Source organism: Lissotriton helveticus, chromosome 5_1 (assembly GCF_964261635.1).
Source record: "Lissotriton helveticus chromosome 5_1, aLisHel1.1, whole genome shotgun sequence".
Taxonomy (NCBI): Eukaryota; Metazoa; Chordata; class Amphibia; order Caudata; family Salamandridae; genus Lissotriton; species Lissotriton helveticus.
The window spans coordinates 1,648,904,656-1,648,919,875 of record NC_136065.1 but is presented as its reverse complement, the minus strand read 5'-3'; the positions used below and the strand labels follow the sequence as shown (position 1 = coordinate 1,648,919,875).

At 45.1% G+C, this 15,220-nt stretch overlaps 12 non-coding genes across 12 annotated transcripts; 1 reads left to right on the top strand and 11 right to left on the bottom strand.

The window, feature by feature from the left end:
• Positions 1-483: 483 nt before the first annotated feature.
• Positions 484-565, bottom strand: TRNAS-GCU (transfer RNA serine (anticodon GCU)). The gene has a single exon. It is a non-coding gene; the product is annotated as a tRNA-Ser (tRNA).
• A 1,556-nt stretch (positions 566-2,121) lies between these two features.
• TRNAT-UGU (transfer RNA threonine (anticodon UGU)) lies at positions 2,122-2,193 on the bottom strand. The gene has a single exon. It is a non-coding gene; the product is annotated as a tRNA-Thr (tRNA).
• Positions 2,194-3,349: 1,156 nt separating this feature from the next.
• On the bottom strand, positions 3,350-3,431 carry TRNAS-GCU (transfer RNA serine (anticodon GCU)). The gene has a single exon. It is a non-coding gene; the product is annotated as a tRNA-Ser (tRNA).
• A 1,544-nt stretch (positions 3,432-4,975) lies between these two features.
• TRNAT-UGU (transfer RNA threonine (anticodon UGU)) lies at positions 4,976-5,047 on the bottom strand. The gene has a single exon. It is a non-coding gene; the product is annotated as a tRNA-Thr (tRNA).
• Positions 5,048-6,203: 1,156 nt separating this feature from the next.
• On the bottom strand, positions 6,204-6,285 carry TRNAS-GCU (transfer RNA serine (anticodon GCU)). Its single transcript has one exon. It is a non-coding gene; the product is annotated as a tRNA-Ser (tRNA).
• Positions 6,286-7,841: 1,556 nt separating this feature from the next.
• TRNAT-UGU (transfer RNA threonine (anticodon UGU)) lies at positions 7,842-7,913 on the bottom strand. Its single transcript has one exon. It is a non-coding gene; the product is annotated as a tRNA-Thr (tRNA).
• A 1,156-nt stretch (positions 7,914-9,069) lies between these two features.
• Positions 9,070-9,151, bottom strand: TRNAS-GCU (transfer RNA serine (anticodon GCU)). Its single transcript has one exon. It is a non-coding gene; the product is annotated as a tRNA-Ser (tRNA).
• Positions 9,152-10,708: 1,557 nt separating this feature from the next.
• Positions 10,709-10,780, bottom strand: TRNAT-UGU (transfer RNA threonine (anticodon UGU)). Its single transcript has one exon. It is a non-coding gene; the product is annotated as a tRNA-Thr (tRNA).
• Positions 10,781-11,936: 1,156 nt separating this feature from the next.
• On the bottom strand, positions 11,937-12,018 carry TRNAS-GCU (transfer RNA serine (anticodon GCU)). Its single transcript has one exon. It is a non-coding gene; the product is annotated as a tRNA-Ser (tRNA).
• A 292-nt stretch (positions 12,019-12,310) lies between these two features.
• Positions 12,311-12,405, top strand: TRNAI-UAU (transfer RNA isoleucine (anticodon UAU)). The gene is made up of 2 exons: positions 12,311-12,348; positions 12,370-12,405. It is a non-coding gene; the product is annotated as a tRNA-Ile (tRNA).
• A 1,169-nt stretch (positions 12,406-13,574) lies between these two features.
• TRNAT-UGU (transfer RNA threonine (anticodon UGU)) lies at positions 13,575-13,646 on the bottom strand. The gene has a single exon. It is a non-coding gene; the product is annotated as a tRNA-Thr (tRNA).
• A 1,156-nt stretch (positions 13,647-14,802) lies between these two features.
• On the bottom strand, positions 14,803-14,884 carry TRNAS-GCU (transfer RNA serine (anticodon GCU)). Its single transcript has one exon. It is a non-coding gene; the product is annotated as a tRNA-Ser (tRNA).
• Between the last annotated feature and the right edge of the window lie 336 nt (positions 14,885-15,220).

The window sequence follows — 15,220 nt, the reverse complement described above, 5'->3', positions numbered from 1 at the left end:
CATTTCTCGGGAGAAATGCGCATGCGCGGCCGCCCGCGCATGCGCATTGGTATCCAGGACGACGCTATTCCAAGAGGGAGCCCCGGACGAGCCCCGGACACGGTAAGTGCTTTAAAATTGTTTTATTAAGGGTAGTTGCTTAAATAATGTATGTAGGGGAGAGCGTGAGGGAGGTGCGTAGTGGGGCTACGCGGAGTGCGGGAGTGGGCGTAGCTTCTCGCCCACTCCGCGTAGCTCCGCGGAGCCCCACTACGCCCACTACGACCAGGGTTAGTTAGAAGGCCAGGAGTGAGGGAAAGGCAATCCTCTGGACACTTCATGAAAGATCTAATTTCAATTAAGCACAAAACCCCTTAATTTGACATAATTGCCAAAATGGAATAGTCAGTTGGGCCCTTCTAGTGGATTATGGCTGTGTCTTGAAAGAGAGTGTAATTGTACTACGAGACATGCCCACCTTCAAAAGAGTGTCTGATGGCGTTCCGACGAAGGTGGGATTCGAACCCACGCGTGCAGAGCACAATGGATTAGCAGTCCATCGCCTTAACCACTCGGCCACCTCGTCTGCCTTAGGTGACTATGTTTCATTTTTTAGGAAATTCTTACGATGTGCTAATTACAAATAATCATAAGTTTCTCCTAGACTGTGTCAGAACTGGCAAATATATGTGGTGTTCAATAGACAGAGCACATGATATAGCAGAATTATCAAATCTGTTCCATTAGGACTGTAGTTTTTAATAGTCATGATAACATGCTAGCATGTGAGTCGATCTTGCACAGTGAATAAGGGAGCAGTGCCAGTATCTCCTTGGTCAGCTCTAGATGGCTCAACTGGGGAGATATGAGAACAGTGAGCTCCAGTGGCGCTATCGGTTAGCGTGCGGTACTTATACAGCAGTACTTGCATTGAGGCATGCCGAGGTTGTGAGTTCGAGCCTCACCTGGCGCAGCATACTGGTTTTTCATAAACCATTTCACTAAAAGTAAAGATTAAACTCAGGCTAAAGACGGCCCTTGCTAGAGAGTTTTTACTTCTTTTCAGGATCTGCGTGTCCGACTCTTCCAGGTGCAAATATCACAATCCTATTCGATGCTCCTTATAAACATTCCATGATGTGCCGTCTTGCATAGCATGCAAACACCACATCAGTGCATTTAAAAATACATTTGTAGAATAATAAATATGATGAAAACATTGTTGTCACGGGATAACCATATACTGAGGAGCTGCAAACAGTGCTGTATCAGCTACTAACAATAACATGTAAATGAAAGACATATCAAAAGAAGAGCGTCATCATATTAATGTTTCTAGTCAACATAAGAGTTGCACCATAGCAGCTTATGGTGCTTTCTGCTCAGATTGTGCCTCCAATCCCACATTGATTTTTTTTATTCTTTGCAGTTTAAAAAAACAATTCATGCTCAAAGTTACCTTTTTAAAACCATTCAACCTAATATATTTATTTCTCTAACTTGTGAATGTGGTCCATGTTCTCTTTTCCTCATCCCCATCACGATACTCCTTTTCCCGAAATCAGGTTCACTTCTTTATCCAGCCCACCCATCCAAGGTCACCAAATCTATGAAGCGATTCTGCTTTTTCTCACATTCTCTCTATGTACAAGATACCTTGTATCATTTGAATGGACAGCAGGAGAGTCGGATATTTATGGTTAGTGGGGGTGGGGTTTTGAAGATTAACCTCATTTGACTAAGAGCCGGGGCATCTGGGAGGAAAAGTATTTTAAGGGGGATGAAGTTCACATCTCCTTGGTGAAATTTCTAGATCCTTATTTCATCCTTTCTGTGGATGCAGACTCAGTCGGAACAGAGGTCATAGTCCTCGCTCTGACTTTCAAAGGAACTTCAAATATGCATGGCTTATTTGGCTTTGCCCGGCAGGGCTTGCCCGGCGGGGTGAGAATGGCGTTTGTCAGGCGTTCGTCAGGCGATCCGAAGGGGTGAGGCGATAGTTTATGGGTCAATGGTTTTCATGAAGTCTTCTTGATACGATGAAAGCAGGAAAGGGAAGCTTGTCAATAAGCAAACTTAAGACAAGGTGTGACTCCTAGAAAGAATGACTTGGAAACAACATACAGAAACTCACATATAAAAAGGCCCTGATGAGGCTTGAACTCATGACCCCTGGTTTACAAGACCCGTGCTCTGCCACTGAGCTACAAGGCCAGCCTGGCTGCAGTATGTAAATCGCTTCATGTATTCTTACTGCGGTATGAAGATATCTATGATTTTGAGACTCTGTATGGAAATGCAGTTGCATTTGAATGTCTACATGCGTGCACAAATTGAAGAGCATGCTTAAGACACTTTTCTTGGAAGTAGGAAAAACTCCATTTTGATTTGAGAACATAAGAGTATTCACATTTATGACCATACTGATAGCTCTAGTTAGTATGTCCACAATCAGTGACAGATAGAGAACTCACTTATTAGATGTGATCTGTCTCTGTGGGGCAGACATATGTCAACAGTCATACACTTGAGATGGCTGAAACTTTAGGAGTAAGAGCTGCTTTCTTATCAGTCTATCTATCCAAACTGGTTAGAAGTAACCCTGGGCGTCCGAATCGGCTACGCCCACGGAGTAGGCGTAGTGTTGCCTTCTACGCATTTTGCGTAGACAGCGTAGCCGGCAACACTACGCCCACTCCGTGAGCGTAGCCGATTCGGCCGCCACCCGCCTCCCTCCCGCCCTCCCCTACATACATTATTTAAGCAACTAACCTTAATAAAACAATTTTTAAAGCACTTACCATGTCCGGGGCTCTTCCGGGGCTCCCTCTTGGAATAGCGTCCCTTCCTGGATACCAATGCGCATGCGCGGCCTCCCGTGCATGCGCATTTCTCGGGAGAAATGCGCATGCGCGGCCGCCCGCGCATGCGCATTGGTATCCAGGACGACGCTATTCCAAGAGGGAGCCCCGGACGAGCCCCGGACACGGTAAGTGCTTTAAAATTGTTTTATTAAGGGTAGTTGCTTAAATAATGTATGTAGGGGAGAGCGTGAGGGAGGTGCGTAGTGGGGCTACGCGGAGTGCGGGAGTGGGCGTAGCTTCTCGCCCACTCCGCGTAGCTCCGCGGAGCCCCACTACGCCCACTACGACCAGGGTTAGTTAGAAGGCCAGGAGTGAGGGAAAGGCAATCCTCTGGACACTTCATGAAAGATCTAATTTCAATTAAGCACAAAACCCCTTAATTTGACATAATTGCCAAAATGGAATAGTCAGTTGGGCCCTTCTAGTGGATTATGGCTGTGTCTTGAAAGAGAGTGTAATTGTACTACGAGACATGCCCACCTTCAAAAGAGTGTCTGATGGCGTTCCGACGAAGGTGGGATTCGAACCCACGCGTGCAGAGCACAATGGATTAGCAGTCCATCGCCTTAACCACTCGGCCACCTCGTCAGCCTTAGGTGACTATGTTTCATTTTTTAGGAAATTCTTACGATGTGCTAATTACAAATAATCATAAGTTTCTCCTAGACTGTGTCAGAACTGGCAAATATATGTGGTGTTCAATAGACAGAGCACATGATATAGCAGAATTATCAAATCTGTTCCATTAGGACTGTAGTTTTTAATAGTCATGATAACATGCTAGCATGTGAGTCGATCTTGCACAGTGAATAAGGGAGCAGTGCCAGTATCTCCTTGGTCAGCTCTAGATGGCTCAACTGGGGAGATATGAGAACAGTGAGCTCCAGTGGCGCTATCGGTTAGCGTGCGGTACTTATACAGCAGTACTTGCATTGAGGCATGCCGAGGTTGTGAGTTCGAGCCTCACCTGGCGCAGCTTACTGGTTTTTCATAAACCATTTCACTAAAAGTAAAGATTAAACTCAGGGTAAAGACGGCCCTTGCTAGAGAGTTTATACTTCTTTTCAGGATCTGCGTGTCCGACTCTTCCAGGTGCAAATATCACAATCCTATTCGATGCTCCTTATAAACATTCCATGATGTGCCGTCTTGCATAGCATGCAAACACCACATCAGTGCATTTAAAAATACATTTGTAGAATAATAAATATGATGAAAACATTGTTGTCACGGGATAACCATATACTGAGGAGCTGCAAACAGTGCTGTATCAGCTACTAACAATAACATGTAAATGAAAGACATATCAAAAGAAGAGCGTCATCATATTAATGTTTCTAGTCAACATAAGAGTTGCACCATAGCAGCTTATGGTGCTTTCTGCTCAGATTGTGCCTCCAATCCCACATTGATTTTTTTTATTCTTTGCAGTTTAAAAAAACAATTCGTGCTCAAAGTTACCTTTTTAAAACCATTCAACCTAATATATTTATTTCTCTAACTTGTGAATGTGGTCCATGTTCTCTTTTCCTCATCCCCATCACGATACTCCTTTTCCCGAAATCAGGTTCACTTCTTTATCCAGCCCACCCATCCAAGGTCACCAAATCTATGAAGCGATTCTGCTTTTTCTCACATTCTCTCTATGTACAAGATACCTTGTATCATTTGAATGGACAGCAGGAGAGTCGGATATTTATGGTTAGTGGGGGTGGGGTTTTGAAGATTAACCTCATTTGACTAAGAGCCGGGGCATCTGGGAGGAAAAGTATTTTAAGGGGGATGAAGTTCACATCTCCTTGGTGAAATTTCTAGATCCTTATTTCATCATTTCTGTGGATGCAGACTCAGTCGGAACAGAGGTCATAGTCCTCGCTCTGACTTTCAAAGGAACTTCAAATATGCATGGCTTATTTGGCTTTGCCCGGCAGGGCTTCCCGGCGGGGTGAGAATGGCGTTTGTCAGGCGTTCGGAAGGGGTGAGGCGATAGTTTATGGGTCAATGGTTTTCATGAAGTCTTCTTGATACGATGAAAGCAGGAAAGGGAAGCTTGTCAATAAGCAAACTTAAGACAAGGTGTGACTCCTAGAAAGAATGACTTGGAAACAACATACAGAAACTCACATATAAAAAGGCCCTGATGAGGCTTGAACTCATGACCCCTGGTTTACAAGACCCGTGCTCTGCCACTGAGCTACAAGGCCAGCCTGCCTGCAGTATGTAAATCGCTTCATGTATTCTTACTGCGGTATGAAGATATCTATGATTTTGAGACTCTGTATGTAAATGCAGTTGCATTTGAATGTCTACATGCGTGCACAAATTGAAGAGCATGCTTAAGACACTTTTCTTGGAAGTAGGAAAAACTCCATTTTGATTTGAGAACATAAGAGTATTCACATTTATGACCATACTGATAGCTCTAGTTAGTATGTCCACAATCAGTGACAGATAGAGAACTCACTTATTAGATGTGATCTGTCTCTGTGGGGCAGACATATGTCAACAGTCATACACTTGAGATGGCTGAAACTTTAGGAGTAAGAGCTGCTTTCTTATCAGTCTATCTATCCAAACTGGTTAGAAGTAACCCTGGGCGTCCGAATCGGCTACGCCCACGGAGTAGGCGTAGTGTTGCCTTCTACGCATTTTGCGTAGACAGCGTAGCCGGCAACACTACGCCCACTCCGTGAGCGTAGCCGATTCGGCCGCCACCCGCCTCCCTCCCGCCCTCCCCTACATACATTATTTAAGCAACTAACCTTAATAAAACAATTTTTAAAGCACTTACCATGTCCGGGGCTCTTCCGGGGCTCCCTCTTGGAATAGCGTCCCTTCCTGGATACCAATGCGCATGCGCGGCCTCCCGCGCATGCGCATTTCTCGGGAGAAATGCGCATGCGCGGCCGCCCGCGCATGCGCATTGGTATCCAGGACGACGCTATTCCAAGAGGGAGCCCCGGACGAGCCCCGGACACGGTAAGTGCTTTAAAATTGTTTTATTAAGGGTAGTTGCTTAAATAATGTATGTAGGGGAGAGCGTGAGGGAGGTGCGTAGTGGGGCTACGCGGAGTGCGGGAGTGGGCGTAGCTTCTCGCCCACTCCGCGTAGCTCCGCGGAGCCCCACTACGCCCACTACGACCAGGGTTAGTTAGAAGGCCAGGAGTGAGGGAAAGGCAATCCTCTGGACACTTCATGAAAGATCTAATTTCAATTAAGCACAAAACCCCTTAATTTGACATAATTGCCAAAATGGAATAGTCAGTTGGGCCCTTCTAGTGGATTATGGCTGTGTCTTGAAAGAGAGTGTAATTGTACTACGAGACATGCCCACCTTCAAAAGAGTGTCTGATGGCGTTCCGACGAAGGTGGGATTCGAACCCACGCGTGCAGAGCACAATGGATTAGCAGTCCATCGCCTTAACCACTCGGCCACCTCGTCTGCCTTAGGTGACTATGTTTCATTTTTTAGGAAATTCTTACGATGTGCTAATTACAAATAATCATAAGTTTCTCCTAGACTGTGTCAGAACTGGCAAATATATGTGGTGTTCAATAGACAGAGCACATGATATAGCAGAATTATCAAATCTGTTCCATTAGGACTGTAGTTTTTAATAGTCATGATAACATGCTAGCATGTGAGTCGATCTTGCACAGTGAATAAGGGAGCAGTGCCAGTATCTCCTTGGTCAGCTCTAGATGGCTCAACTGGGGAGATATGAGAACAGTGAGCTCCAGTGGCGCTATCGGTTAGCGTGCGGTACTTATACAGCAGTACTTGCATTGAGGCATGCCGAGGTTGTGAGTTCGAGCCTCACCTGGCGCAGCATACTGGTTTTTCATAAACCATTTCACTAAAAGTAAAGATTAAACTCAGGCTAAAGACGGCCCTTGCTAGAGAGTTTTTACTTCTTTTCAGGATCTGCGTGTCCGACTCTTCCAGGTGCAAATATCACAATCCTATTCGATGCTCCTTATAAACATTCCATGATGTGCCGTCTTGCATAGCATGCAAACACCACATCAGTGCATTTAAAAATACATTTGTAGAATAATAAATATGATGAAAACATTGTTGTCACGGGATAACCATATACTGAGGAGCTGCAAACAGTGCTGTATCAGCTACTAACAATAACATGTAAATGAAAGACATATCAAAAGAAGAGCGTCATCATATTAATGTTTCTAGTCAACATAAGAGTTGCACCATAGCAGCTTATGGTGCTTTCTGCTCAGATTGTGCCTCCAATCCCACATTGATTTTTTTTATTCTTTGCAGTTTAAAAAAACAATTCATGCTCAAAGTTACCTTTTTAAAACCATTCAACCTAATATATTTATTTCTCTAACTTGTGAATGTGGTCCATGTTCTCTTTTCCTCATCCCCATCACGATACTCCTTTTCCCGAAATCAGGTTCACTTCTTTATCCAGCCCACCCATCCAAGGTCACCAAATCTATGAAGCGATTCTGCTTTTTCTCACATTCTCTCTATGTACAAGATACCTTGTATCATTTGAATGGACAGCAGGAGAGTCGGATATTTATGGTTAGTGGGGGTGGGGTTTTGAAGATTAACCTCATTTGACTAAGAGCCGGGGCATCTGGGAGGAAAAGTATTTTAAGGGGGATGAAGTTCACATCTCCTTGGTGAAATTTCTAGATCCTTATTTCATCCTTTCTGTGGATGCAGACTCAGTCGGAACAGAGGTCATAGTCCTCGCTCTGACTTTCAAAGGAACTTCAAATATGCATGGCTTATTTGGCTTTGCCCGGCAGGGCTTGCCCGGCGGGGTGAGAATGGCGTTTGTCAGGCGTTCGTCAGGCGATCCGAAGGGGTGAGGCGATAGTTTATGGGTCAATGGTTTTCATGAAGTCTTCTTGATACGATGAAAGCAGGAAAGGGAAGCTTGTCAATAAGCAAACTTAAGACAAGGTGTGACTCCTAGAAAGAATGACTTGGAAACAACATACAGAAACTCACATATAAAAAGGCCCTGATGAGGCTTGAACTCATGACCCCTGGTTTACAAGACCCGTGCTCTGCCACTGAGCTACAAGGCCAGCCTGGCTGCAGTATGTAAATCGCTTCATGTATTCTTACTGCGGTATGAAGATATCTATGATTTTGAGACTCTGTATGGAAATGCAGTTGCATTTGAATGTCTACATGCGTGCACAAATTGAAGAGCATGCTTAAGACACTTTTCTTGGAAGTAGGAAAAACTCCATTTTGATTTGAGAACATAAGAGTATTCACATTTATGACCATACTGATAGCTCTAGTTAGTATGTCCACAATCAGTGACAGATAGAGAACTCACTTATTAGATGTGATCTGTCTCTGTGGGGCAGACATATGTCAACAGTCATACACTTGAGATGGCTGAAACTTTAGGAGTAAGAGCTGCTTTCTTATCAGTCTATCTATCCAAACTGGTTAGAAGTAACCCTGGGCGTCCGAATCGGCTACGCCCACGGAGTAGGCGTAGTGTTGCCTTCTACGCATTTTGCGTAGACAGCGTAGCCGGCAACACTACGCCCACTCCGTGAGCGTAGCCGATTCGGCCGCCACCCGCCTCCCTCCCGCCCTCCCCTACATACATTATTTAAGCAACTAACCTTAATAAAACAATTTTTAAAGCACTTACCATGTCCGGGGCTCTTCCGGGGCTCCCTCTTGGAATAGCGTCCCTTCCTGGATACCAATGCGCATGCGCGGCCTCCCGTGCATGCGCATTTCTCGGGAGAAATGCGCATGCGCGGCCGCCCGCGCATGCGCATTGGTATCCAGGACGACGCTATTCCAAGAGGGAGCCCCGGACGAGCCCCGGACACGGTAAGTGCTTTAAAATTGTTTTATTAAGGGTAGTTGCTTAAATAATGTATGTAGGGGAGAGCGTGAGGGAGGTGCGTAGTGGGGCTACGCGGAGTGCGGGAGTGGGCGTAGCTTCTCGCCCACTCCGCGTAGCTCCGCGGAGCCCCACTACGCCCACTACGACCAGGGTTAGTTAGAAGGCCAGGAGTGAGGGAAAGGCAATCCTCTGGACACTTCATGAAAGATCTAATTTCAATTAAGCACAAAACCCCTTAATTTGACATAATTGCCAAAATGGAATAGTCAGTTGGGCCCTTCTAGTGGATTATGGCTGTGTCTTGAAAGAGAGTGTAATTGTACTACGAGACATGCCCACCTTCAAAAGAGTGTCTGATGGCGTTCCGACGAAGGTGGGATTCGAACCCACGCGTGCAGAGCACAATGGATTAGCAGTCCATCGCCTTAACCACTCGGCCACCTCGTCAGCCTTAGGTGACTATGTTTCATTTTTTAGGAAATTCTTACGATGTGCTAATTACAAATAATCATAAGTTTCTCCTAGACTGTGTCAGAACTGGCAAATATATGTGGTGTTCAATAGACAGAGCACATGATATAGCAGAATTATCAAATCTGTTCCATTAGGACTGTAGTTTTTAATAGTCATGATAACATGCTAGCATGTGAGTCGATCTTGCACAGTGAATAAGGGAGCAGTGCCAGTATCTCCTTGGTCAGCTCTAGATGGCTCAACTGGGGAGATATGAGAACAGTGAGCTCCAGTGGCGCTATCGGTTAGCGTGCGGTACTTATACAGCAGTACTTGCATTGAGGCATGCCGAGGTTGTGAGTTCGAGCCTCACCTGGCGCAGCATACTGGTTTTTCATAAACCATTACACTAAAAGTAAAGATTAAACTCAGGCTGAAGACGGCCCTTGCTAGAGAGTTTTTACTTCTTTTCAGGATCTGCGTGTCCGACTCTTCCAGGTGCAAATATCACAATCCTATTCGATGCTCCTTATAAACATTCCATGATGTGCCGTCTTGCATAGCATGCAAACACCACATCAGTGCATTTAAAAATACATTTGTAGAATAATAAATATGATGAAAACATTGTTGTCACGGGATAACCATATACTGAGGAGCTGCAAACAGTGCTGTATCAGCTACTAACAATAACATGTAAATGAAAGACATATCAAAAGAAGAGCGTCATCATATTAATGTTTCTAGTCAACATAAGAGTTGCACCATAGCAGCTTATGGTGCTTTCTGCTCAGATTGTGCCTCCAATCCCACATTGATTTTTTTTTATTCTTTGCAGTTTAAAAAAACAATTCATGCTCAAAGTTACCTTTTTAAAACCATTCAACCTAATATATTTATTTCTCTAACTTGTGAATGTGGTCCATGTTCTCTTTTCCTCATCCCCATCACGATACTCCTTTTCCCGAAATCAGGTTCACTTCTTTATCCAGCCCACCCATCCAAGGTCACCAAATCTATGAAGCGATTCTGCTTTTTCTCACATTCTCTCTATGTACAAGATACCTTGTATCATTTGAATGGACAGCAGGAGAGTCGGATATTTATGGTTAGTGGGGGTGGGGTTTTGAAGATTAACCTCATTTGACTAAGAGCCGGGGCATCTGGGAGGAAAAGTATTTTAAGGGGGATGAAGTTCACATCTCCTTGGTGAAATTTCTAGATCCTTATTTCATCCTTTCTGTGGATGCAGACTCAGTCGGAACAGAGGTCATAGTCCTCGCTCTGACTTTCAAAGGAACTTCAAATATGCATGGCTTATTTGGCTTTGCCCGGCAGGGCTTGCCCGGCGGGGTGAGAATGGCGTTTGTCAGGCGTTCGTCAGGCGATCGGAAGGGGTGAGGCGATAGTTTATGGGTCAATGGTTTTCATGAAGTCTTCTTGATACGATGAAAGCAGGAAAGGGAAGCTTGTCAATAAGCAAACTTAAGACAAGGTGTGACTCCTAGAAAGAATGACTTGGAAACAACATACAGAAACTCACATATAAAAAGGCCCTGATGAGGCTTGAACTCATGACCCCTGGTTTACAAGACCCGTGCTCTGCCACTGAGCTACAAGGCCAGCCTGCCTGCAGTATGTAAATCGCTTCATGTATTCTTACTGCGGTATGAAGATATCTATGATTTTGAGACTCTGTATGGAAATGCAGTTGCATTTGAATGTCTACATGCGTGCACAAATTGAAGAGCATGCTTAAGACACTTTTCTTGGAAGTAGGAAAAACTCCATTTTGATTTGAGAACATAAGAGTATTCACATTTATGACCATACTGATAGCTCTAGTTAGTATGTCCACAATCAGTGACAGATAGAGAACTCACTTATTAGATGTGATCTGTCTCTGTGGGGCAGACATATGTCAACAGTCATACACTTGAGATGGCTGAAACTTTAGGAGTAAGAGCTGCTTTCTTATCAGTCTATCTATCCAAACTGGTTAGAAGTAACCCTGGGCGTCCGAATCGGCTACGCCCACGGAGTAGGCGTAGTGTTGCCTTCTACGCATTTTGCGTAGACAGCGTAGCCGGCAACACTACGCCCACTCCGTGAGCGTAGCCGATTCGGCCGCCACCCGCCTCCCTCCCGCCCTCCCCTACATACATTATTTAAGCAACTAACCTTAATAAAACAATTTTTAAAGCACTTACCATGTCCGGGGCTCTTCCGGGGCTCCCTCTTGGAATAGCGTCCCTTCCTGGATACCAATGCGCATGCGCGGCCTCCCGCGCATGCGCATTTCTCGGGAGAAATGCGCATGCGCGGCCGCCCGCGCATGCGCATTGGTATCCAGGACGACGCTATTCCAAGAGGGAGCCCCGGACGAGCCCCGGACACGGTAAGTGCTTTAAAATTGTTTTATTAAGGGTAGTTGCTTAAATAATGTATGTAGGGGAGAGCGGGAGGGAGGTGCGTAGTGGGGCTACGCGGAGTGCGGGAGTGGGCGTAGCTTCTCGCCCACTCCGCGTAGCTCCGCGGAGCCCCACTACGCCCACTACGACCAGGGTTAGTTAGAAGGCCAGGAGTGAGGGAAAGGCAATCCTCTGGACACTTCATGAAAGATCTAATTTCAATTAAGCACAAAACCCCTTAATTTGACATAATTGCCAAAATGGAATAGTCAGTTGGGCCCTTCTAGTGGATTATGGCTGTGTCTTGAAAGAGAGTGTAATTGTACTACGAGACATGCCCACCTTCAAAAGAGTGTCTGATGGCGTTCCGACGAAGGTGGGATTCGAACCCACGCGTGCAGAGCACAATGGATTAGCAGTCCATCGCCTTAACCACTCGGCCACCTCGTCTGCCTTAGGTGACTATGTTTCATTTTTTAGGAAATTCTTACGATGTGCTAATTACAAATAATCATAAGTTTCTCCTAGACTGTGTCAGAACTGGCAAATATATGTGGTGTTCAATAGACAGAGCACATGATATAGCAGAATTATCAAATCTGTTCCATTAGGACTGTAGTTTTTAATAGTCATGATAACATGCTAGCATGTGAGTCGATCTTGCACAGTGAATAAGGGAGCAGTGCCAGTATCTCCTTGGTCAGCTCTAGATGGCTCAACTGGGGAGATATGAGAACAGTGAGCTCCAGTGGCGCTATCGGTTAGCGCACGGTACTTATACAGCAGTACTTGCATTGAGGCATGCCGAGGTTGTGAGTTCGAGCCTCACCTGGTGCAGCTTACTGGTTTTTCATAAACCATTTCACTAAAAGTAAAGATTAAACTCAGGGTAAAGACGGCCCTTGCTAGAGAGTTTTTACTTCTTTTCAGGATCTGCGTGTCCGACTCTTCCAGGTGCAAATATCACAATCCTATTCGATGCTCCTTATAAACATTCCATGATGTGCCGTCTTGCATAGCATGCAAACACCACATCAGTGCATTTAAAAATACATTTGTAGAATAATAAATATGATGAAAACATTGTTGTCACGGGATAACCATATACTGAGGAGCTGCAAACAGTGCTGTATCAGCTACTAACAATAACATGTAAATGAAAGACATATCAAAAGAAGAGCGTCATCATATTAATGTTTCTAGTCAACATAAGAGTTGCACCATAGCAGCTTATGGTGCTTTCTGCTCAGATTGTGCCTCCAATCCCACATTGATTTTTTTTATTCTTTGCAGTTTAAAAAAACAATTCATGCTCAAAGTTACCTTTTTAAAACCATTCAACCTAATATATTTATTTCTCTAACTTGTGAATGTGGTCCATGTTCTCTTTTCCTCATCCCCATCACGATACTCCTTTTCCCCAAATCAGGTTCACTTCTTTATCCAGCCCACCCATCCAAGGTCACCAAATCTATGAAGCGATTCTGCTTTTTCTCACATTCTCTCTATGTACAAGATACCTTGTATCATTTGAATGGACAGCAGGAGAGTCGGATATTTATGGTTAGTGGGGGTGGGGTTTTGAAGATTAACCTCATTTGACTAAGAGCCGGGGCATCTGGGAGGAAAAGTATTTTAAGGGGGATGAAGTTCACATCTCCTTGGTGAAATTTCTAGATCCTTATTTCATCCTTTCTGTGGATGCAGACTCAGTCGGAACAGAGGTCATAGTCCTCGCTCTGACTTTCAAAGGAACTTCAAATATGCATGGCTTATTTGGCTTTGCCCGGCAGGGCTTGCCCGGCGGGGTGAGAATGGCGTTTGTCAGGCGTTCGTCAGGCGATCCGAAGGGGTGAGGCGATAGTTTATGGGTCAATGGTTTTCATGAAGTCTTCTTGATACGATGAAAGCAGGAAAGGGAAGCTTGTCAATAAGCAAACTTAAGACAAGGTGTGACTCCTAGAAAGAATGACTTGGAAACAACATACAGAAACTCACATATAAAAAGGCCCTGATGAGGCTTGAACTCATGACCCCTGGTTTACAAGACCCGTGCTCTGCCACTGAGCTACAAGGCCAGCCTGGCTGCAGTATGTAAATCGCTTCATGTATTCTTACTGCGGTATGAAGATATCTATGATTTTGAGACTCTGTATGGAAATGCAGTTGCATTTGAATGTCTACATGCGTGCACAAATTGAAGAGCATGCTTAAGACACTTTTCTTGGAAGTAGGAAAAACTCCATTTTGATTTGAGAACATAAGAGTATTCACATTTATGACCATACTGATAGCTCTAGTTAGTATGTCCACAATCAGTGACAGATAGAGAACTCACTTATTAGATGTGATCTGTCTCTGTGGGGCAGACATATGTCAACAGTCATACACTTGAGATGGCTGAAACTTTAGGAGTAAGAGCTGCTTTCTTATCAGTCTATCTATCCAAACTGGTTAGAAGTAACCCTGGGCGTCCGAATCGGCTACGCCCACGGAGTAGGCGTAGTGTTGCCTTCTACGCATTTTGCGTAGACAGCGTAGCCGGCAACACTACGCCCACTCCGTGAGCGTAGCCGATTCGGCCGCCACCCGCCTCCCTCCCGCCCTCCCCTACATACATTATTTAAGCAACTAACCTTAATAAAACAATTTTTAAAGCACTTACCATGTCCGGGGCTCTTCCGGGGCTCCCTCTTGGAATAGCGTCCCTTCCTGGATACCAATGCGCATGCGCGGCCTCCCGCGCATGCGCATTTCTCGGGAGAAATGCGCATGCGCGGCCGCCCGCGCATGCGCATTGGTATCCAGGACGACGCTATTCCAAGAGGGAGCCCCGGACGAGCCCCGGACACGGTAAGTGCTTTAAAATTGTTTTATTAAGGGTAGTTGCTTAAATAATGTATGTAGGGGAGAGCGGGAGGGAGGTGCGTAGTGGGGCTACGCGGAGTGCGGGAGTGGGCGTAGCTTCTCGCCCACTCCGCGTAGCTCCGCGGAGCCCCACTACGCCCACTACGACCAGGGTTAGTTAGAAGGCCAGGAGTGAGGGAAAGGCAATCCTCTGGACACTTCATGAAAGATCTAATTTCAATTAAGCACAAAACCCCTTAATTTGACATAATTGCCAAAATGGAATAGTCAGTTGGGCCCTTCTAGTGGATTATGGCTGTGTCTTGAAAGAGAGTGTAATTGTACTACGAGACATGCCCACCTTCAAAAGAGTGTCTGATGGCGTTCCGACGAAGGTGGGATTCGAACCCACGCGTGCAGAGCACAATGGATTAGCAGTCCATCGCCTTAACCACTCGGCCACCTCGTCTGCCTTAGGTGACTATGTTTCATTTTTTAGGAAATTCTTACGATGTGCTAATTACAAATAATCATAAGTTTCTCCTAGACTGTGTCAGAACTGGCAAATATATGTGGTGTTCAATAGACAGAGCACATGATATAGCAGAATTATCAAATCTGTTCCATTAGGACTGTAGTTTTTAATAGTCATGATAACATGCTAGCATGTGAGTCGATCTTGCACAGTGAATAAGGGAGCAGTGCCAGTATCTCCTTGGTCAGCTCTAGATGGCTCAACTGGGGAGATATGAGAACAGTGAGCTCCAGTGGCGCTATCGGTTAGCGCGCGGTACTTATACAGCAG